Source organism: Bombus terrestris, unplaced genomic scaffold (assembly GCF_910591885.1).
Source record: "Bombus terrestris unplaced genomic scaffold, iyBomTerr1.2, whole genome shotgun sequence".
In the NCBI taxonomy this organism is placed as follows: Eukaryota; Metazoa; Arthropoda; class Insecta; order Hymenoptera; family Apidae; genus Bombus; species Bombus terrestris.
The window spans coordinates 498,444-523,704 of NW_025963553.1; the positions used below are offsets into that span (position 1 = coordinate 498,444).

Here is a 25,261-nt window from a genome sequence, read left to right on the forward strand (position 1 = left end):
TCCACTGTATATCAATATCCAACAAATGTATTGTTGTATATATCCACTGTATATCCAACAAATACCTTGGATAAACAATCCACTGTATATCAATGACGTAGGGATTTCAGTAAAGCTTTAAATAATGAATTACATAACACTCGAGGAAATTAATACAGAGATTATGCACCATTTCATCTTTGTATTGTCGCAGGAAATCATACTGAAAGAATTAAATGTATATTGGGACAACATTGCAGGCCTAGAAGAATGTAAATCTGCCATTAAGGATGCCATTGTGTATCCCCTTAAATACCCTATCTTTTTTAAAGGCCCATTTGCTCCCTGTAAAAGTATTCTGCTATATGGACCACCTGGTACAGGTAAGATACTCGTATTTCTTTCATTCCCATACATGTTTACAAGCAATTATGAAATAGGGAAGACGATGTTGGCGAAGGCAGTCGCAACAGAATGCCAATGCACCTTTTTTAACGTAACGACCAGCTCATTGGTGGACAAATGGAGAGGTGATTCCAAGAAGTATATCCGTGTAAGTTGATTTCCTTTGTCTATGAAGAAGAGATTCTAGGTTTAAAAAGATTTGCTTTTATTTGTCGTCAGTCATATATAAATAGAATAGTTGTTTGGAAAACGAAATGATATTACGTTCGTGATGAAACAATGAATTTAAGGAATTTTGAATATAATATTTAATAAATAATAAATACATTTGTTAAACTGAACAGGTTTTATTTGAACTTGCCTATAATAATTCGCCTACAATTATTTTTATCGACGAGATTGACTGCATAGGAACAAATAAAGGAGTAAAGTATACATTGTCTGAATCTGCAAAGACATTCAGATCAGAACTTCTTTTTAGATTGGATAGATTAGTAATTAACAAAAATTCTGATGTAGTTCTTTTGGCCGCAACTAATTGCCCTTGGTATGTATATCATTTATAGCTATTTCAATGTTTTCTAAGTAGAAAATATCTTAATATCATAATTATTCATTATCTTAATCTTAATTATTGTGTTGTTCGGAATATTCCTTCGTTATTATTAATATAACAGAACAATAATATTTATTGTAAATATATTATTAGGGATATTGATGCAACTTTACGCAGACGCCTTGAAAAGAATATATACGTATCATTACCAAACGAAGTTACTCGATTTTATATGTTCAAATTATACCTTAGCAACCGATTATTAGAGAATATGGATATTGTGAGTCACATAATAAAATCTACTGAAAAATATTCTTGTGCTGATATAAAATTGCTTTGTACGCAAGCATGGCTGCTAGAAATGAATCCAAAGACTTGTTTAAAAGACTTGAAAAAGGAGAAACATCTACTACGACTTTGAAATATGAATTAAAGAATTATAAAATAATAGCAAAATTGTTAAAAAAAATGTCACCTACAGTTACGAATGTGGATAGATATGAAGCGTGGAAAAAATATGTATGCCAAAACAAGATATTTTAAAAAATATAAAAATATAAAAGTATAAAAATATAAATATATAAAAGTATAAAAATATAAAAATATAAAAATATTATAACTCTAATCAATACTAAAAAATAACGCTCTTGAATTATTTAATCTCGTGCAAAAGAATTACTATAACTTATTACGCTTTCCGCTTTCAATAGTCAATCAACAGAGTTCAGTCTAACGAAGAAGTTCCCTCCTACGCTAACGAACTGTCCTGTTTTTGCGTCCAGGCTTTCAGGACATAAATTAAAATATCGCACATAGGCACAGCGTAACAGCGGCTTAAATTTAAGTTACAATAATAATCTTAAAAAAAAAAAGAAAAAAAAGAAATGTAATAATGCATGGCTATGTCGTACCGTCGCGTATCGGTACTTTTGCCTGTATCCACCCTACAATCAGAATTCAGCGTTTATTCTGGAAAAAAATCATGTAAAAAAAAAAAAAAAAAAATATGTAAAAAAACTGGAATTAATAAACAAAGATTTAAAAAAATCAACAATTAAACAAGGGATTGAGATGACCAACTCCGGTCACGCTGCGAACTTCGAACGCGGAAGAGTCGAGCCGTGGCCATGATGGGTGATTCCAGGAATCGGTCGCGTATGGCAGGATCTGACATGCTTTACCGATCCCAGCCGCGCCGATTTCCGTCAACAGGCACAGTAACGGAGATATTTGGAACAGAAGCAGCCGCATATTCGTCTATCTGAAATTAAAGAGATGATTTCATGTAGAAGATAGAAATTCGTTCCCTGATATTGAAATGCCGAACACGAGGAAAATGAGACATGCAAATGACAAAGTCGATGACCAATAGGAAGATGACATAAACAATTGTAGATTGCAATGAAAATTTTGAAAAATGATACGTGTTCTAATAATAGAATATAAATGATAAAAAGGAGAATGTAATTGCCATTCTTCTATGTATTTTAATTTATGAGACGTAACTTCTGAATGACCTGTAATAGCTTTAAATACATTTACTGGAACTGGCCAAGCATAGAAAAAGGAGGCTTAAAAGAGAAAAAAAGGGAATAGATGAAATCGTGAATTATCAGTCTAAATGAACCGTGAATGTCAACCTAAGCTTTCACCAAAACCCTAGTGAAACCATGAAAGCACCACTATGAATATAAAATGATCCGCACTACTATCTACTTCATAGTATACTCTATACGTTTAAAATACTCCATTAGAAGCTTAAATCTATCAAAATACAGCTCCTAGGGAAATGTAAACTTTCACATGAACACATAATATCGATTTTCTGATTGAAACGTATAGGCAGATATATACTAGCATTTGGCTGCATGGTGCAGCACTACTCTCTCTGGGATATCCTAGCCATTTTCGGCATTTGGCCGTATGGTGTAGCACTAGCTCTGTAACATAGAAGACCATAGGCGTCAGTTCTTCTTATTTCCTCTCTGATATATGTTTACTTTAATGTCACTTATTCAGGCGCTTGATATATTGTCGGAATGAAATTTTAGTAATGTGCAAGTAATTTTGAGTAGATTAATAAAGTATAATAAGATATTAGATTCATGTACATAGTTTCAAGTGACATCAATCTTTATGTCTAGTATATACATGTCTATTGATCTATAAGTCAGTGTTAAAATAACAAATAAATGGCAGAAGAAGGGAAGAAGATTTCCTTCGGTTTTGCGAAATCTATTAAGAAACCTGTGTTAAAAAATGCTATTCCACAAGAAAAAAAGAAAGTTGATTACATTGAATGCCTTGATGAGAAAGGTATTAAAGTAATAGGGTGAGTTCAAAAAGTAAAATTTTTAATCAAGAAACATATAACCTCAACCTAACCTATAAAAATCACCAATAGCGGAATATATATATTTGAAAACAATTTTTTTATTTCAGTAAGGAAGAAAAAAAAGATGAACCTCTAATTATTTCATTACTAGGTTCAAAAACCTGGCATGATAGAATAGTTAATAAAATAGATGCAGACATTTTCCTTCCGAAGGCAGATAAGGAAAAGGTAGGAGACGCTAGTGTTAACGAGGCAAAATCAAAGCTATCTAATGGAAAAACATCGCCAATAATATCAATAAAGAAAGAGCCAGTTGAAGATAGTGAAAATAAAGTTGTTACTTTAGAAGAACAAGTGGCGAAAGAAATCATTGAGGATCTTAAATCAAAGAATGAACATGAAACTAAAACAAATGATTTAACCTTACCTTTAGTAGAAGATGAATCACTAAGAGGCAAAGAACAGGTACGTTATCAACATATTGATGTGCAATGCACAGATGTATTACATTTGCATATTATAAATATCGTTTTGTATTTTTCAGTCTACGTTAGAAGATTATGAAAAAATTCCTATTGATGATTTTGGTGTAGCAATGTTACGGGGAATGGGATGGCAACCAGGAAAGGGAATTGGTTGAAATGAAAAGTATGAATTTTACTCTGGATTAAATTAATTGTATGTATTTAATACATCACTTATTGGAAAGTAAACAGAGAACATCATTTTTTATTTCACAATCGTTCATTCTAACTATTACAGATTAGTAGCAGCTGTCATACCAGAATTACGACCAAAAGGTATGAGTCTTGGAGCAGACAAAGTAGCATCGTAGAAGAAAAATACAGATTCCAAAAAAGAAGAGGAAGAAGTTAAAATGGAGAAAGGAACATTTGTGAAAATTATAGCTGGAAAGCAAAGTAATAATTATAGTCAAATAGAAGGATTCGATGATGATGCTGGAAGGCTCATAATAAAACTAGCTCTTGGTGGAAATATAATATCTGTAAATGAATTTATGGTACAGCCAGTGACTAAATCAGAATATTCTAAGAACTCAAAAGTTCAAAGTTAATATGAAGTGTTAGTTTTTCATTAAGGGACTTTTAAGAAAATAAATTTGAATTGACATATACATATAAAGACATAATCGGACATGTAGAAAAACTAATTCAAAAGTACCTGTAAGTGTGTTGTTGCATGCAATTTTTTAAAGGTCCCTTCTATTTTTATATAAAATATGATAAATGTAGAGGTTTTAGCTTTCAGTATTTTATGGGATTAATTTCAGATACAAAAAAGTATGAGGAATATAAGGACAAGGAATCCAAGGGACTCAAGCAAAAGATGGATAGAAAAAGATCAATGTCCCCTGACCTCGAAGACGGTGAAGATGGTGACAAAAGTAGTAATAAAAGAAAGAAAATCGGAAGTACGATGCACAATAAGAACAAGTATGATAAAGTGGGGGATAAAAAATCAGAAAGACGAAAAAGGCGCTCCGAATCTAATGATGACAGCGATAGTGATTCTGAAAAGAAGAGACGAAGAGAAGGAAGTAACTCTAATAGGAATGATTCTTATAAATTAAAAAGATTGAAAAAGTCAAAGAAAGATAAGAAGCACGATTGCTCATCCGAAAGATCAAGTAAGAAACATAAAAAGAAAGGCGAAGAAAGAGAAAACGTTAGAGATAAGAAACCCAGAGATTACGCAGACAGAAAGAAACACAAAAGACGAGAAAGATCAAGATCTGGATCATTTAGTAGGCAGTAATATTTTCCAGGAACGTATTCGGTCATTTTACTTTCAAGATAAATTGTACAATTTTATTTATACAGATTTTATAATAAAGTGTATTTTTACAAAATATTATATTTCTTTTCTTACCCTTAACTGAAAATTACATTTAATTATAATATGTAATAATGTTTACAATTACATCAAAGTTAATGTCCTAAACTTTATCAATAATTATTAAAAATCCCCGCGTATTGTTTACGTAATGTTGATATCGAGTAGTATACATACATAACCTCAAAGAACATTATGATACTTACGAACATCGCTAAACAAGTAGTGCGAACGATGTCGAGTAAGTATATTCACTATGTATAAAGTATTTATAGGTAAAAAGTATGGGAAATATATAACCGAGTGTATTTAATTTTTCCAACATTTTAGCATTTCGCTTGGCGTTGGTATAACTTCAAGTAAATGAAGTAAAAAGCAAAAATGTAGAGCGGGCAGTTTCCTACATTTCCAGCGCGAAAGAGCATAATGCTGATATTATCGCTCTTCCTGAATGCTTTAATTCACCATATGGAATACGTAATAATTTGTTTCTTTTTCTAATAATTTATTATATGTATAACAACTATATAGAAAAAAGTAAAAGTAGACAAATTACCTTATCGTTTATACTTCCATAAAGATTGTGAATTGACTCGAGAATATAGAATTTCCCCACTTTTATGATTATCGTGATTTTTGTATAAATATATTTTTTAAGATACTAATAATTAGGTACTTAATAATAAACTAGTATTATCAATTATTTTGTATTTATAATTCCACCTATAGTAGTTAAAAATTAATGTTAGTTAAAATCTAACTTTATGTTTCAAAAAGTACTAGCAAAGTCGTTAAGTAACAAGTCACTGGTACTAAACCAAATAGCATGATTGTAATTAAACAAACATTTCTAAATATTCATTTTTCATCTTGAACCTGTAGAAACAATTTATTATATGTACTATTATCTAAGTAATTATATATTTAAGTAAATCGAAATGTAAAATTTAGTTATTTTACTAATTTAAAAAATAAAAAATTGACAAACATTTCAACTTAATTTATGGTTGGAACAAAGGACAGTTATTTTTCATTAATTGAAATATTGCAATGCAGAATAGTTTCCAAAATACGCCGAGAGTATTCCCGATGAAACGGTGAAACGAGCGTTGCTTTATCGAAGGCAGCTAAGGAAAACAGCATTTATGTAGTTGGTGGTACGATACCTGAAATAGAGGGCGATAAATTGTACAATACCTGCTGTACTATTTGGGGTCCCGATGGAACTTTGATAGCAAAACACCGGAAGGTAAATAATATACCTCCATGTGGCTTTGAAATTGAAAATATCGGGGTGGAGAAAGTGACTCTATCTAGGAATAATTTAGGAATATACATATGTACATACGTGTACTATAACCAATTCTATAATTTAAAAAATATGTTATAGGTTTATAAAATACGTTTTGATACGAGAAACATACATTTTTGTCGTAATATAATATATAAGATATGGACAATATATTTGTTTTGTAACATAAATTTTTCACATAGGAAAAAACTTATTTTTTCTTAAAAAATATTCCTTCTCAAATATTATTAAATGATAAAACTTTTTAATAAAAGAAAGTGATAAAAACGCTGTCAGTTATTAAATAAAAAACAATTAAAGTTTAAAAGTTCGTAACATTGATGTTAAATTACAAAAGTTACAGCAATAGAGTTAGCAACTATATTTTTATGTTATTAGGTACATCTATTCGACATCGACATTCCCAACAAGATTACTTTCCGAGAGAGTGATTCACTCAGTCCTGGTGATTCCCTAACAATGTTTGATGTGAAGGGCTGGAAAATAGGTATTGGCATTTGCTATGATATCAGATTCGAGGAAATGGCACGCATTTATCGGAACAAAGGTACAGTAGCTTAATCGAACAATACTTAACTAGCAGGAAAGTAACTATCTTTCTTAAATATATTCTATATAAAGTATAATCAATATAATCTGTAACTCTGTATAAAAAGGAGCTTAATTTAAAAAACCAGTATATTCGCTGAAAATGAAATAAATAAAAGAATTAGAAGCACGACAAGAGGACTGTTCTCGCATATTCATAAATTATGGAATGTGGACTGTGCACCTACAAAGTTAACTAAAATTCAGTGGTCTCATATTTCCCGTTTCTCTGTGTTAGGTTGCCAAATACTGATATATCCGGTGGCATTCAATATGACCACTGGACCACTGCACTGGTCATTACTTCAGCGTTCCAGAGCGAATGACAATCAATTATACGTCGCCTGTATATCACCGGCTCGTGTTCCTTCAGCAAGTTATGTCGCATGGGGACATACACAGTTGACAAATCCCTGGGGGAAAATCCTTTATGATTTGGAAACTCAGGAAAATATGGTGGTCACCGATATCGGTAATTTTCAGCTTAACATTAAAAGCGAGAAAAATCCATGATGTAATTAACTTTTAGTCTCATTGGTTCATCGATTTTGCCGGCTCCCTCTGTATTTGCTGAATTTATTAGCAAGCATTACTTATTACTTCGTATGTTTTTCTTTTCTCTCAGATTTGAAAGTTGTTGAGGAAGTAAGGGCTCAGATACCTACATTTTCTCAAAGACGTACGGATTTGTACGACACTGTCTATAAAAAGGAGTAACTCTACACTGAAACAGAAAATGTTTTCTTATAATATTTCTACTACAATACCGTTTTTTTTTTTTTTTTTTTATGACTTATTACTAATTACTTATCATTTGTACTAAATGAATAACTCAATTAAGAAAACCAAAATGTTATAAATAATAATCTGTATATCTTGTGTATCAATATGTAATTGGATATTGTAATAATATTGGAATGTCTTTGATCAGGGATATGATAAAGAACACGCGAAGACTACATTCTTTTGAACATCTTTAATATCCATCATTTATAACATTAAACATCTTTTTAAATATTTAGATAGATTAATACGTAACTCTTTATATATATATATATAAACATTAATTTGAAGTTACAAGCTTAGAGAAATTGGTCGATTAATATTTATAGATCGGCTGTCTTGATGAAAGGCTTAAAGAAAGCAAAAACATAACAATGTCGCAAATATAATTTATAGTTTAACTTCTTTCTTGTATCTGTCTGCCTTTCACGATGTTTTACCAATTACAATAAGTAATTTCGACTTCTTTGCGCTCCGTTTTAACGCATTCGAGACCGAAAGAAATTCATATCAATCAGTAGGCATAATATATATAACTGTACATAATACATTATAGTATAACATAGTATATAATTTTATATTTTAAAAACATGAGGCATAAAATTTAATCGATTGTCATCGATTTAAAATTAAAATATGAAAAGGATATTCCAGAGAGAGAAAAGCACAGTATCATTCTAACAAAACATTCAGATCGTACTGACACCCAGGAATCGTATTACAATAAAATCTCGGTCTCGAATGAATTAACACGAACGATTAACATGAAACACACTTGCGGCTTAAACACCTTCGATATCGAGGAAATTCAAACTTTACAAATAAAAGCAGCCTGTTCCTCTTTCCACCACAGACTCTCATACCATATCCGCTCTTATCCAGGCTTTTACTTGAAATCTCTGTCTATTTACAATTTAAATTTACCCGGACCACTCGTTGAATCGGCAGCCCTTTATAAATATATAATGAGCCCAGAACATATACCTGTGCCCCTAGCTGGTATCAGCTCTAGTAACGTTCATACCGGAACTTTCATACGACGCCAATTTGTCACGCGTGAACATCGATTCTTTCAGGGGTCACGGCTTTATGGGATTGTATCCTTTAAAGTAATTAAAGTGATACTAATGATACAGAATTTTTTACAAATATTTAATATGTCCATAAAATAGGAAGTTTCGTGCTCTCTTATTTTATATTAATTATAAATTAATAAGTTTTACATTTGTTATCTATAGATTTAATAAATTATTAAAATTCCATGAAGACATATTCTGGAACACATTAGAAGATTTTGCTGTAATTTACAACGGATGCTCCGAGTACGAACAGGCAGTAAACGAACAAATAGAAATTCAGGCTATTGTGGTAGTATAGCTCACGTGGGATTTTAAGCTCGAATTGGACTTAAACGTTACGATCGTCGTGAATAATTACGATATATACCCTGTACGACGAGCAGAGAATCTTAAATTATTAACGGCAATTCCTTTGTGCAAAGTGCAATTTTATTAACGGCCTGTAACGAATGAACGGCTCGTTTTGAATAAAGTTTACATTTAGAAAGTAAACACAGAAACACATTTTAAGAAACTAAGATATCGAGTTCTACTTGTAAACATCAAGTGCTCTTCGTTTGAGAAGATTACGAGTCTCTTCTTCGATAACGACATTAATTAAGAAGTTTCGATACCGTTTATGACATTAAGATCTCATTAGTAAAGTTATATCATTAAAATCCTACTGTTCCTAGAGAATATATATAGTTAAAACTTCCAGAGGATCAACAGGTAAAGAAATTGTTGATAAAAGCATTGTTAGTGACAACTGACTGTAATCGATATCTGCTGGGTGAAGTTGTGTGTTCTGAGAATCTGTGTTAATGCAAGGATTCTGTTACAAATCATCGACTAAAGAGCCACCGGGCACGTCCGACCGATCGATCGATACCACGAACCTTGAATGAATTAACGCTCAAGGTGGAACGGATTTAATAGATCGGGTGTTAGTGTAATTTGACACTTTGTATACACTTGCTTTATGCAAACAAAGTTTGTTGATGTTCTGAACTCGATGGTTATAAGATCTTATTGAAACTCCAGTATTTCACCCGCACGGTACGACACTTTGTTGATGATTGTCCTTGTATGTTGTTGATACTCCCCATCAGCCGTTAAATTTTGTTCGTCTATCGTACTTTTCTAGCCAGAGGTTTTCCCTGATGTTTTTCCCTACTGTCTAAGTCATCAGGTTTGCAGCTCGGGGAGGACAGATAATTCGGAATTTCCCAAAGGAAGGAGAGGTGTCGTCCGAGCCATAAAGGGACGGTCACTCAAAATACCGAATAGATTCATTTAAATAATTATGAGAAACAAGTAAGTTTTGTAACCACAAGTTTTCAAATGTTATAGTTTGAATCTGTTCTTATAATTTTAAAAAGACCTTACAGCCAGGATCTCTAAAGAATTCGATGAAAATTCTCATGAGACATCGATTGAAACAATTAAACGCAACAGAGAATGGGTATAATCATATAATTCCTCCCCATTTCAAAATTCATTCATATACATCGATGTTTGTTTTCATATTTGTTTTATGTGTGAATAATACGTATTTATTGGCATCAAAATATTTTCCGTTTCAATTCCTGGTCATTTTAGATCGAAACTTCCAAATATCGTTGATTAAAAATTTTTTAATTTTTAAAATGAAAGGCACTAATTATAGGACAAAAAGTTGTTTCAATTATTTGAACATTCTGCTTCATTCCTACAATAACATATTTTATTTTAAATGAAAACAAGAAACAATACTATTGTGTATAAGTTTAACGGAGTGACACAGATGATTTGTAGCTAACACTGTAGCTAACATAGTTTCTGCAATATACCCTCTAATCGAGTAGAAACAAGGGGATTTTAGAAATTTCTATTAACCGACAGTATTGTCAACAAGTTTTAACAATGACTGAAGGTTGCAAAATTAAATATAAAATGATTTATTAATAGCATATGCGGTGTTAAATTTGTAAATAAGCAGTTTATCTTTTAAGAATAACAAAGACAGCAGAAAATAAAGATAATATTCTAATTATATTGCAAACTAACGAATAATGTAAAGAATTTATTTTTGTTATCTATATCACAGATTTTAGGTAAAATATTAATTTACTTATTACTAGGAGATTGAATTTGAAATATAATTAGAATTTATAAGGGACACCTTTAAACTAGCAGATATTTGGTAGCAGTTCTCTAGCCTTTGTACAATATAACACAGTTCGGTTTAATTGAGTTTAATCCCTTTGACCAGCCAGTTTCCAATTTCATTAATGGCATAATCTCCTGACAATTTCATACCCTTCAAAAGAAACACGATTTTCTATTATTGTTTTACAATCGCGGAATATGATCAGTGTTTCAATTAAGCTCCACTGTTCTAATTTCCCGTCTACGCACGATGTGGGTACACCGTTTTTTTGTTGTTTTTAGATACAAGTGACGAGAAATTATGAAATGATATTTTAAATTTAAACTGATTTCATTCATTGATTTATTGTAGCGACAATGGTAACTTGTTTAAATAAAGATTTTATAAATAAAATATTTAAGGTCTAAAATAATAAATTGACACATGTGAAAACATTAAAGCTGTTATCCTTATTCATGGTCTTGTTGCAACGTGTTTAACGAGCGTAACGTAGGCGTGAAAACGAAAACGTTGAGACTCTTGTGGCGTAAAAAGACTGAATTCCTCATAAAAATACAAGAAACGAATACAAGAAACGTGCACATAGTTTATTCTCGATCTTGGATACATAAAACCAAAAAAAAAAAAAAAAGAAAAAAAAGGAAAAAAAAAGAAAAGAAAAGAAAAAAGAAAAAAGAAAAAGAAAAAGGAACAAAAATTTTTATTGGTTATTTAACGAAACTCATTGTATCATTTTTACTACTCTATATAAAACGTAGAATCATATACTGACGAATGTTATTTCGAATTTCTAACTTTAGAACGATAATTACATATTTGTAATTACCAATAAGTGGTAGTAGCATTAAAAATATGGAATATTCAACGAGATGAAATATAGGTAAGGTATTTAAAAGAAAAAAGATTGAAACGTTCGATGTAAAACGATGAAATTAAATGATTGGATTTGAAAACTTGATTCGGTTTAACAAGTCGATGAAAAAAGTATTCATCGTATGAAAAAAGAATTCATGTTCCTGTCGATATATCAACGACGTGCGCCGTTACTTCCGACTGCTCTGCAATTCAAATGCAGTACTCGAATATACATGGCGAAAGAAATGGAAATTGAGCAATTTAAGGGAACGAATTACTCTCGCGTCCGCGTAACTTCAAAATGTTTCACGTGTCCGTATTTGCGAAACGAAATTCGTCGTTGTCCAATTAACACGCTTGCAGATGCTACATTCACTTTGTTGCATATAGGGCTTAAATATATGAACAAATAGAACGGAGCAACTGTCATTAGCGTAATTTTAACGCGTTAAAATAAATTAATACATAATTTCGTCATTTACGTTTATTACGTTGGTCTACGTTTTTTCATCTACGTCATCTACGGCACCTACGCGAATCTTATTAATTACGTTTTTGGCAGTGTTTGTTGCTATAAATGAAACTTAATAGTTGTTGAAACCGCTCGAAAGTCGTGTTCCTAAATCATTCCCTCGTCTCGTATCGTGTTCATCAAATGGAAAAGGAGATTGTGTTTTAATGAAATCGCTTATTACTATCAATCTTGCTGTGTCACTCGCATAGGAGATGAAAGTGAGGAAGGAGAAAAAAATTAAGGTAAGGTCATCAATGAGCAAAATGTTTAATGTAATTAAAATTGTAATTAAAATTGAGTCCGCTGCTAAATATATTCGATCAAATAGGTATGTTCAATAAACATTCGATCTCGTTCCCTGAAAGCTGTTCCTCGATATCTGGTTGGATACTTTGCGCACGGAAATACAGAGTGTCAACAGTAACAAACCCTCTATGTAGTGTTTTTGCTTTGCCCTTTTGAACAGGTAGATAACATTTTGCTTCGAAAAACGGATATATATTCCACGGATATGCACATACAGAGTATGTGTATAGATATACACATTGATATACACCTTTGTACAAAGTGTCAAAAAAGTATTTATCGCGGTTTTTTTTTCAAGCCATTCTACACCTTCGATTTGATGAAAATTGGTTAAATAAGTGTAGCGCAAAATTGATCTTGACCACAATTTTCAGTGTCAAATTGTTTTTCTATTGCATCATATAGTGCTCATTAGAAAGGAGAGTTGCGTTCTTTTAGAAAAAATGTTTGAAATTTCATTAATACTTAGACTGATTAGATTTTATTCATATTTTAAGGTCAAATATGGAATACAATAACATCAATACTAATATCTACTTTTTTGTGCGAATTACATACTACTACTAATTTTACACTACTTTACTTTTACACTACTTTCTTTACACTACGTTTTACTACTTCGTTAACACACTACATACATACACTACTTCTTTTCCCGATGGCTGAAACTAATCGTTGATGTTTATAAGCTACGAATTTTGTCCACAGCGCCATCGGAATCTTTATTGAGAAATTAAAATACTACAATTACTATCACTAAACTCAGCATCCATAATACACTATGTTTTTCAAGTTTAGATGAACGATTCACAATAACCACATCAGATCCAAACCAATAGCCTGTGTCAACCTCATCCACGCACTGGAACTCGCAACATCGGCGTCCAATGCGGAATTTCTTGCAGCTCTGTAATAAAAAGAAATCGATTAATTGTACGGATCAATCGTCACTAGACTACTCGAAAATCCAGGTCATTCAAAGAATGAAAGAAAAAAGAATTGCTCCAATTCAACCATTGCCTTTGCAAAACTAGTATTTGAGAACCATTGGTCAAATATATTATAACACTAAACGTACATTTCGGGAAGAATAATTTGTGCTATGAAACAAAATTTCATCAGCAGTTTCAACTTAAATATAGATCCGACGATTATTTACGAACAAATAGTATAAATCTTTTAGCAATATGAAATTCGCAATATTTATTCAAATATTTATATTTATAGTACGCCATTAGCAAAGAAGACATGTTTGCGTGCGTTATCGATTTTACGCTTTTGCCACGCAAACATGGAAATTGCGATTCAAAATTGAATTTGCAATGGAAACGGTTGACGTTACGACATCAATAACATATTTCAAAAACATTGATGATATCATACGGAATCAGAGAGATTCTATGAGAAGTTAAACGCATAATCATCCTATTGTAAATAACAGGAACAGAAAGTACACAAGGAATAATACAGAATCATCCTATCATCCTATCCTATTATACAGGATTGCTTTGATTCGAGCTCAAACATAGGCAAATCTGAAAGAATTTTTCGCAGAATTTCCTTCCCCTTTGAATTGGCTTTTATACAGAACGACTTTAATCTTTTCAAGGAAATACCTATAGAGTGTGACGATCTATGATTTTAAATAGAGAGGTATATCTGAAAAGAGGTGGATGTAAAACGTAGCATATAAAACGTAGATCAAATCTTTATTCAAGGATTTTTTCTCTTCGCAGAGAATCAGGTTTTCAAGAACGATCGAATATGTATGTACTCGATTTACACGTGAAGTTGTCATTAAAAATATTGTTGCGTTTAAAAAGATAAATATTGATTTAAATTTAACGAAATTGTTAGTCCAATTGTTTTAAGCTTAAAGATATGTAGGTGTCACATTTATATATTGAAAATCTGGGAGCGGCATTAATTAACAAATCTAGTCACGCGCACACGTACTTTAAAACCATGCTTGAAAATCGATATTCCCTGAAACAATGCATCGTTCTGCGCTTCCAATTTATTTTCGCACGAAGAATCAGTCCATTCATCGTTGCCGTCACCATCGCTACTGTAATCTATATTACTCGAATAAATTCTATATCTTGATTGGAAAATCGCATATTTTAACGAACTTTCTGTGTGTGTGTGTGTTTTTTTTTTTTTTTTTTTTTTTTAATGATTTTAATTGGCAATTTCCGAAATTGAACTATAGCTTGAGAATAAACCGATAATATTTGAGAGTATATATACATACATACATCATGTTTTTGATGGGTTTTGTAGTAAAATAATTGTAGAAAAAGCAAACTTTTTAAGAAAAAATTACCATATTCGAGTAATAAATTATAGAAAATTACCAATGTAATTTAAAACTTAAAAAGAAGAATCTATTACACGTAATAAAGAGAAGGACTTGTTCACGAACGGCAATTCAACAAATACAGTCGTTGCAGAAACATAGTTTTACAAGGGAGAAGAATCTCTCTAGGAACTCGACGATGTCACGTCAAGCGAAAATTCAATAAAGTGATTACTAACCGTATTACCAGCGGCAATCGTGTTACGGCAATTCGTAAATAAGTTAGTCGTCTATTTGGAGAAACGTCGCTGGCAATATCGTCACATTTTAATTACGTCAGCGCTATCAATTGGTCTTGGAAGAAAGTTTTCCATTATGTACTTTTGCCCACGGCGTCGTTCCAACAAATGAATCCGAGTTTTGAATCGCTTTCTCTTATATCACGAATTTGTAACGGTGTTTCTTCAAACTTTAAACGATTGTAATGAATGCCTTTGCGTACAAAGACTGATACCTGGTTTGACTAGAAGCTTCAGCTAATTAGTGCCCCAGTTAATTTGGATGTTCACTACCACGCCACTTAAGAAGTGGCTTCGTGTCCGAGCGGATTTCCCCCAGGTAAAAAAAAAAGAAAAAGAAAAAGAAAAAGAAAAAAAATAGTTAATTTGGATGTTATAAAATGTTATATAACTTATCTAGAAGAACTTATCTTCTACTTGGTAGTCGCATAAGAGAAGACCGAGCCATTGAATCGCTCAAATAGATCAGCTGATTCGCTTAACGTATTTTTACTTCCGATGACGTAAACAAGAGCAGAAAGTACACAAGTAATAATACAGAAATGTCAAATGTACAGAGGAATAGATTTCGTTAAATCATTAGCACGTAACATTTCCTTATAATTCTATTTGTGCATAGCAAAATAGCTTGTGTGCTTTCATGAATTATAATTGATATTTAGAAGCTTTCATGTAGGTAGATATATAACTCGTGTTAATTAGTAATTTAACAATACATCATGACAACATAACATTTTCGTTTCTTCGTTTATCTCGTTATGCGCGTAAACGAATGTGTAAATAAAGACATATAATCAACGATAACATGTAGTGGCAAGCATGATAATTATCGACAAAGGAGAATATTGGTGAAATGATTGTGGTGATTTCACTCGGTGTATCGATAAATAAACTTTGATAGACATTGCCGGTGAATTCGCTGCCGGTGAAATCGTGTCGATGAAATAATTGTCAGTGATTTAAAGATAACCCAATTTATTGATCTCCCCTTCATAGAGTTGTACGTCTCTCTATAAAACATTTAGCTTAGTCACACTAAACTGAACTGGACTGGACTGCAAGTAAGAAGATTGAAATGCAAAATTCACGTGTGAGATGGAAAGTTCGATAAGGCGATTATGTATATTAACCCGAAAGAAAGCTCATGGCTTTGCAACGCGTTACACGCAACACGGAATTTCCCTCGCTGAAATAATCCTATTACAACGATACGATTTTCCTTAACAGATCTCGCAATGTAATTCTCCCTCTACAACTTTTTATTAGGTTTGAAACACGAGAGTTTCGAAGCTCTGCAAAGTCTCGCGAATCTAGAAATCGAGTTTCAACGTATTTTCGCTTCTTATTTTATAGCTGTTAATAGTTATTATCTCACTCTGCACGTACATCAAACGAGTACTTATGTAAATCCAAAGGAAACGGAAACAACCGAGAATAATTGAGGATAATTCGAATACGTACCAGGCGGCAATACAATTTCTCGCGATTAGTAAAGTGTTTCGCAAAGAAAAAAAAAAAGGAAAATTGTATCGGAGAAATAGGGGAAAAACGGTGGCGTATATCAAGCAATCTTTATGGCTGTAATACATTTATTATTCATTTATGTTCATTTTCTATCGCGTAACAGACGTTGAAATAACTGGCAGAACGAGCATATAAATCTTGTATCGCTCGACCTGACTTCTCCCGATGGAAAAATATTCACCAGCCTGGGATCGTGCATCGCTAATTACTCCGTTCTACTTTTCGAACGCGTTTCCATCCATACAGAAAAGCAAGAAGGCAAACCCTATCGCACAGTCATGAAGAGATGCAAAAGCAAGAAACCAAGCAACGACATGCCGATCGACATGGTGGAAGCAGTCCTACAGAGGCTATTCACCGTGGGACACGGACCCTCCCATTACGAGGGCCGCGAAGAGGCAGAGACCGAAGAAGAAGAAGGCATCAGCTTCAGCGTCGTCATCGGCGAAGGCGATGTCGTCGATGCGGCCGGAAGAATGAACACCAAGAAGGCTGCAGGAGTCGATGGAAGACTCCTGGACTGCTGGAAGCAGGAGCTGGAAGCAAGCTGGAACCAGACTGCTGGAAGACGGCCAGAGTAATACTGCTAAGGAAGCCGGGAAAGGATCGCGTACCGACCGATAAGCATACTCCCAGCCATGAGCAAGATCTGGGAAAAATGCTTTAAGAAGATCATCGAGAGATGCATCGGAACGGACCCGTTCCATCGGAGGCAGTATGGGTTCAGAAAGAAGAATTAGCTTAGCGAATACCGATAAGAACAGGAAGAAGCTGAAACGGGCACAACGAACGGCCCTGTGCATAACAACGACGGCATACCGTACCGTCTCCCACGCGGCACTTTGCGCGTTGACCGGGAATCTCCCGATCTACATAAAGATAAAGATGCTCGGAGAGACTTACGAGAGGAACAAGATCCATAAGACCAGGATCGGCGCGGATGATGGCAACGAGCTGAAAGCGCAGGGAAATGGAGGAACGGGAGGCGCAAGGAAATTAATACCGAGTGCGCTGCTATTTACCAAAAAGAAGATGGACATCGATCATCACACCATGCAGCTGTTAACCGGGTATGGGAGTGTGGCGGCACTCGACAAGCCAAATACCACCACTCGACACTAACTAGTGTCGGACGACGGCAGCGACATCTACAGCCCCCAGTGACAATTACAGCGGACCAGGCCCAACTACTACAACTATCACGCACGTCCAATAAATATATAACGCACACACGGCCACCTCTACAGGAGTTTCGGTGTCTATAGGAAGAGGATTGGCAAGAGCAGCGACAGCAACTGTCTCGACTGTGGAGACCCTAACGACGATGCAGAGCACGCCCTGTTCACGTGCCCGAAGTGAACGGACAGAAGGATTGAGCTGGAGAACGCTCTTGGCGAGAAGATAGACGTGGACAATCTGATCGCCACGGTGACCGCCAAGAACGAGAGCTGGGATAAATTCAGGCAATTTCGCAAGACCGTCATGTCTCACAGGAGGGTGACAACGAAGGCCTTGAAGGAGGCAAGGAGGAGAACGAGAGCAACAACAACTACTCGGAGCAGTGAAGGCAGAGATACAAGACAACAAAGAACCACAGAAGGAGATCAGCCCAGTATTCCGAACTAGCTGAGAAGATGACGAGAGCAATACAGAATATACAGAATAACTGCCCGAAGAAGAAGATACAACGGGGCATGAAAGGACAACCTGATGACTGCCGACAGGTTTTACCGGGGTTGTCTGTCCTCAAAGCAAAGGAAAAAGGAGGAGGGGTTTTTAGTGGGTATGGCAACAACATCCGCCCGAGTCCCACATAACCCAGTGATCCGCATCACTGGGTATGCGTAACAGCATTTTCCCCTCCTCACGCAAAAAAAAAAAAAAAAAAAGCTATACACTCTATCAATTTTAAGTTGATAATTTCGTTATTATATAATATTTCTTAGTCTATACTGAATCCAGGAAGAAGAACTTTCATCCAATTACATACTTCATTAATTCATGAATTATATTCGTTACCGTACGTACAAAAAGAAAGTTGACTGATATAAAAATTCAAAGGATAGAACTTCTAAGCTCGCGATTGGAAACAGATTCAGTTCAATGGTTTAATTTGCCATTTAATTGAATTCTCTGGCAATTTCAGCAAACTGTGGGCTTTAAAAGTGTCCCGCATTCAAACGCAAGACTTCTCCTCCACCTTTCCCTTTCTTTCAATTCCAACCTCAAGTAATTGACCTATTAATTCGACGATATATTTACATGCTCGCAAGGGATTCAAACAACTTCGTTTAACTGCGTTAAATTCGCAATTATAACCAACACGAATGTCTCAATCAATGTGCAGCTCGAAACAAATAAAAGATAATTAACTTTTCAATATAACGATTGATATGTTTGATGAAGAAAAATTTATGAATTTTTAAAAACGTCTCCTAGTACATTTAGCATTTTTATGATAAAAACTTAGAACACACACGCACACATATACTATTCCATGAAATGATTTACACAGCTATGAGTCTAATCCTATGATATTATAAAGGGATGAACGAACTTTTCCTAATAAATATAACTTTATACAAAATCTTGTTTAAAAAAATTAGTTTTTTATTCTCATTAAATTAATTTAATATCAGAATATATAATTTTAGTCGTTATCAAAATTTTATGTCAAATGCGTTCATAGATACATATATAAATAAATGTCTAATCCTATGTATTTATTTCAACTGAAATCTTAACTTAAATATTTATTAACAATATTCTGACGAATATGCAATGAAAGATAAAAACAACTTTATTTTTCTTATAGAATGTCTCATGCTTCTTACTCATTTTATGTTTCTCGTTGTCAATGCGTAACTACTTATCAGCCGCATGAATGCTAAGTTTTACTACTGAGAAACGAAGAGACATATAGATGCAAATATACGCTACCTCGCGTGAAAAAAACATCAGATACATTAACCAGAAGGAATATCCGATACATATAAAATTCATAGCGTAGTTATTTATACATACGGAATAATTCTTTCTGTATGAAATATTCTTTCTTCTGAATTCTTATTATAAATGTATGTCCATTTCCTACCTTAAAATGTCTCTCCTTTGAAAAACTCCATTTAAATATAACGATTAACAAAATATTACCAATAAAAATATTAAAACGAGATGCTGAAATAACCTTTTAATGAAGCACAAATGATTATTTCAACTTTAATTCTGTTAAATTTGAATTGAATCATTTATAAACCGAACAGGTGTATAAAATTTTATTGCGTAAAAATCGTGAAGCTGAAAATTAGGAACGAATAACGAATGAGTAACCTAGTTTCATTAAAAGGTACGTGTACGCCGATCCGCGTAACAACTTCGACACTCCAATTATTATAAAGCATGTATCCTTCAGAGATTTTTTGCGCGAACGCAAGATACCTTTTACACGTGCAACTGAATAAGTGGAACGTGATTTTCAATATTTCTTCTTGTAGAACCTGTAACAACGTAACTGTTTCACGAATATTTTCCCTGACACTTTTACAACGATGCGTAGAAATCTCCTTTTCTAATTAATAATTTCAGCATTTCTCTGAACAGTTTCGTTGCGATTAAAAAATATACAAAGCTTACGACGTGCTTGTTTAAAAATATTTATATGGAACAAGATTTCGAATTTGTCACATCAATCGCGATCTCAGCAGGTGTAAATTAATTCGTTCTAATGAACGAATAAATTAAACGGCTCGTGACAAAAATTATCCCTGTCCATGTTTGTCTTTCTAAAACTAATTCAAGGCGAGTTAAATGAATCGCTGTGTACCCTATTCGCGCAGCATGTGTTTTAACGACCAGCATGCAAGCGTTAACGGTGTACTTTAGTTTCTCATGGTTGTGTTCAGCTGGTTGCTCTTAGAATGAGCATATACTTACAAAAGGAGGTGAACAGAACATAGCCTGGCACCATTTTGGCTCCATATGATAGCAGACGCAGAGGTTGCAAACCGATGGTCCCGGCACATACGTCATTCCATGCGAGACGGCTTTTCCTTCAAAATCAGTACAATCTTCTCCTAAAGCCACTGAAAACGATTACCAGCGTCAATATCTTTGCCATTCGACAATCGTACGCGCAGTTACGCTAACCGTTTTAACGCCACGCAGCGTGATCGCTCTATTCGCGTACGGTGGTAAATTGTGCCACGATGTATGGTCACGATCATTAATTCGCAACGCGCTCAAGCGTGCTCGTCGCGAGTCATATCAGAGTTTCCTCTCGTAATTACTTGTTTTTCAAATAATCATAAACCAAATAAAAAAAAAAAAAAACCAATATAAAAAATTACCTCTTGAATCGGAAAACCAAATCCTGCATTATAGAATGTTATCACGCAAACGAAACGCAGAGCATAAATGAAGCGCGAGCACGTCGAACGGTATATTTCGATGAAAAAAACAGAATGAAAAAGGGCAGCGCGATCGCGTCGATCGGTACTCCTGGCAAATAAATAAACGAAGCGCTATCGCGCTGCATAGCACAAACCGATACGGAGTCTTGAAACATCCGACACTAAAACGGTTAATAACATTACGAAAACGACCGTACCAGGAAATTTTTGTTCAACGGATCCGCATTGCGGCTATCACGATGCTTCTTCGTTGCATCGATGCTTCATCGATGAGATTAAAGCACCGTTGAAATAGGTTATTCGATTTCTTACATGGGGAAAAAGTTTTTATATCGTGTTTGCTGTTTTACTTCGCAAGTGTGCTTCACAGTATACGTTAGAACTCCAAGTCGAGCTATCCGAGTTAAAGTCTCTTGAAACTTAAAACGGCGCTTAAAGGATATAGGTATAACAGAAGGTTCGTTTAAAATTCAAAAGTGTATATACGTACATATACATTTGAATAAAAATAGCGGATAATCTCAAGTAAAAAAGTAGGTTCGTGTTAGTAAAATGGTTTCAAAATACTTGTCAAAAGTCAAACGACTTGACTAATTAAGAATGGATGTAAGAGATTGAAAGCAAAGGGCATCTAAGAGTATCAATTAAGTAACAAACTCACGGTGACAAAGAGGTTTTCACTCGATCGAATTCAAATAAAACGGTTAATTTGAGCGAAACTTTAGGTACACGAGAAGCGACACGCGTCCTCAAGGACTACGAAGGTTCTACTCGAACGAATGAAAACTTTTCTCTGGCCCGGTGTGTATACACAAGACGTGCGAATTTAAAGTGCAGATTGTATTAATTGAAATAATTGCTTGGTTTGATCAAATTAATCGTTTTAAGCTGAAATGACGAAGGTCATCCAAGTAATTGATGTCCACTGTAATTATTTGTTAATCGCGCGTGGAATCGGAACGATTCGACCTCGTTCCAACGCGAATCGTTACTAAGGCAGAGACGGCAATTAATAATTGTCGCGTCATTTGTTCGATCGTGTTCACAAATTCAAATACGGCTGAGTGGCGGAAACCATTTATAACACGTCCCGTACCGCGTAGGTCCACTGATCCACGTGGCCAGGGTCACGCAGGCTCTTTCCACAAAACTGTCCACTTGAAAAGACCGACGACACATTGATGTACTCGACGGCGCCACGGCTCTCGCCACTTTGTATACGGTTCGGCCGCTGTCTTGGGCCTTTTGCCCACGATACTACACTATTGAGTACTGAATCTCTATTTATATTCTTCCTAATTGTCACGTGACCGATTATTTCTTTTGTAATTGTACCATTACTACGTGACAATTTATGAATTTCGTAACTACCTATTTCCGCTGGGGTTCTTGTTTTCTTGATTATCTCACCCTTTGCTTGGTGTTAATGGCATACAAGGTGCTTGAAAGAATGTACATGTTACAGGTGGTCGTATTTTGCTGATGCTGCGCCTGCGTTCTTTCCATGACCTTCGTTACTGATACCAGTGGAATGTGCCAGTCGCGTGGCTGCTTGGCCTTGCTGAGGTTGCATTTTGTGTGTCCGGTGATCGCCCTGCTGATATCGGTGAATCGTGCGAGGTGCTTGCCGAGTCTTTGCACGTGTTGTATGCTCTATTTCTTATGTTCCCCAAGGTTATTGTGAGTTCAAGGACAAGTTTTAATACGTCATTCTATAAGAGGTGGTGCGTGGTGGTAGTTTCTATTTGTTGATTTGCTTGCCGAGTTTTAGGTTAGTTTTCCTTTTTATAAAATGTTTGTTCGTAGCAATAAGTGATTTTGATATTTCTGGATGTTTGTATGATCTGTAGTGTTAATTTTGTTTGTTGTATTCTCATATTTCTTTTATGAATGCAGGTTATATTGAATCATGGATACTGACATGTCTGGAGCTGTAGAGGTATGTATTAATTTGATTTGTGTTGATTTTATCATATTTCATATTGTTGTCCTTTATCTTGAATTTGTGTATTTTATTTTAGTGTAAGAAAAAGAAAAGGAATAGAGGGAAGCGCAGGCCGTTCGTACCTCCTGTGGTCGAAGTGGTACATACAAATGCCTGCGCCAAGGACCGTTTTCCGGAGGAAATTCCTGATGGAGTGTTGAAGCCTATCTATTTCTATTTTATTTTCCATCTTACCCTCGCATATTAATTATATCTATATATATGAATAATTAACTATGTTTAATAAATTTTATCAAAGAATTTCCATTTTCATTGCACTGTGTGTTTGTTTCGAGGTATACAAGTTGACACCTGCGTTGTTAGTGTATTGCGGTTATCTATGTTTTCGTTCCGGCACGTGCGGATCGTGGGACGTGACACCCCCCCTCTTGGAGATCAAATTTCCGGAGGAAATTTGACTGATTGTGTCCTTTAGCTCATTTAGAGCGGACGTAGTGTGTGTTGGTTGTTGGTATATTGTATCGTTAGATGTAATTGATATTCCTTGTGGTTGTGTTTGATTTTCGACGTTGCGTTTTCCCTTGATGTACAATAGCAGGTGAGTGACTGAGCCCCATATTGCTCCGAGTAGTGCGAGTCCGCATCCGTAAGTTTCGCGTAATTGATATCCATGTATAACTATGTCAACTATTGTTTTCATCATTTTCAGTATTATGAAGATTCCAAGTATTGCTGCGCTGACCGTTCCGAATTCCATAAAACCAGTCCATAATTTCGATGCAGTATTCTTTGCTAGTGTCGTTAGTGCGTTTTCATCCATGATTCCCAAGATATTTACCGTTCCAGGGACGATTACTTTTCCTGTTGCTCCTCTGGCCAGTGTGTTTAATATTGCTGTTTTCTCAGCTGGGAACATGACGTGGTCTCGTAGTGTATCCAGGTCCCTTTGGGTATATATTCCGCTTGTGGCCAGTGATGATGGTGCTGAATATTGCCATGTTTGGCGTGTGTCTGGACGGAGTTCTTGTGGTGCAATTGCCTCCATCGGTTTTGGTACGAACTTGTGCCAGAGTCCGTCAATGTTGTATAGTGTGGGTAGTACTGCACTACATTCTCTATGATTTCCATGTTGAGTTAGAATGTGTGTTTTCGGTGTTAAAAATGCGGTGCGATTTCCTTGCCAAACAGGTAGTTCCGAATAGCATTCCGTCGTGTGTCGTATTTTTACCTGCACTGGAACACATTTGACTATATGGACTGCTTCTGCTGCGATCAAGGCCATATGTCCCGGGGTTTTGGTTATTGTATAAGCGAATTCGTCGGGCAGAAGGGTTGCTAAACTTAAAGCGTTTTCTATTACTTTCTTTTCAGTGGTGCATCTTTGTGTCAATACATCATGGTATAGTGCCGTCATTTGTCTTTTAATGTGCTTCTCTAGATAAACGAATTTAGAATTAACGTATGTGAATATATCCAAATTTTCGACTGCTGTCTTGCGTTTGGATATGAACGTATTTCCTTTTGTTGTCTCCAATAGGAACAATTTAGGGTGCTCTGTGGATAGTAAAGTGTATCCGCATAGGGGTTGTTCTCCGGTTTTAGTCAATGCAAAGGTTACTTCTTGTGTTGTTAATGCGTAGACTGGTTGTGCTAGTTCCCTGTTAGTTTTTATTTCTTGAATCCTTGTGGCAATTCCTTCATATAGTACATCGTACTGATCAAATTTGCATGGTGAGGGCGGTTGTGGTTGCCAATAAGTGTACCCGTCCTCGGCGTCTAGACAATTTCCTTCACTGAAGGTACATACCGTTCCAGATTTCAATAAAATTTTATTCGCTTCAATTCGTACTGGCACAACTCCTGATCTTAAACTTATCCTTACTGTGGCTTATACGACAACACCTTCCCAGCTCCCGTATGGGTCTACGTACTGTATTCCTTGGCAGTTGCCGTCGTTTGTTAATTTGCCGGCTAGGACAAGCGACCTCGTTTCCGTTGCGTTATCCTTTAAGCCTACTATAAGATTTTGTGGTCCGAGTGAAAACGTGCCATCTAGGTGCATCCTAGCACATTGTTGAGCGGTTGTTT

At 34.8% G+C, this 25,261-nt stretch overlaps 2 long non-coding RNA genes and 2 pseudogenes across 2 annotated transcripts; 2 read left to right on the plus strand and 2 right to left on the minus strand.

Annotated features, from left to right (window-relative positions):
• Positions 1 to 2,120: 2,120 nt before the first annotated feature.
• LOC125387088 lies at positions 2,121 to 3,227 on the minus strand. The gene is made up of 2 exons (XR_007227650.1): positions 2,795 to 3,227; positions 2,121 to 2,201 (listed from the first exon to the last, which is right to left on the minus strand). It is a non-coding gene; the product is annotated as an uncharacterized LOC125387088 (long non-coding RNA).
• Positions 3,228 to 3,488: 261 nt separating this feature from the next.
• LOC125387060 lies at positions 3,489 to 5,145 on the plus strand (annotated as a pseudogene).
• A 179-nt stretch (positions 5,146 to 5,324) lies between these two features.
• On the plus strand, positions 5,325 to 7,746 carry LOC125387110 (annotated as a pseudogene).
• A 5,413-nt stretch (positions 7,747 to 13,159) lies between these two features.
• LOC125387032 lies at positions 13,160 to 22,439 on the minus strand. The gene is made up of 2 exons (XR_007227628.1): positions 20,753 to 22,439; positions 13,160 to 13,604 (listed from the first exon to the last, which is right to left on the minus strand). It is a non-coding gene; the product is annotated as an uncharacterized LOC125387032 (long non-coding RNA).
• Positions 22,440 to 25,261: the final 2,822 nt, after the last annotated feature.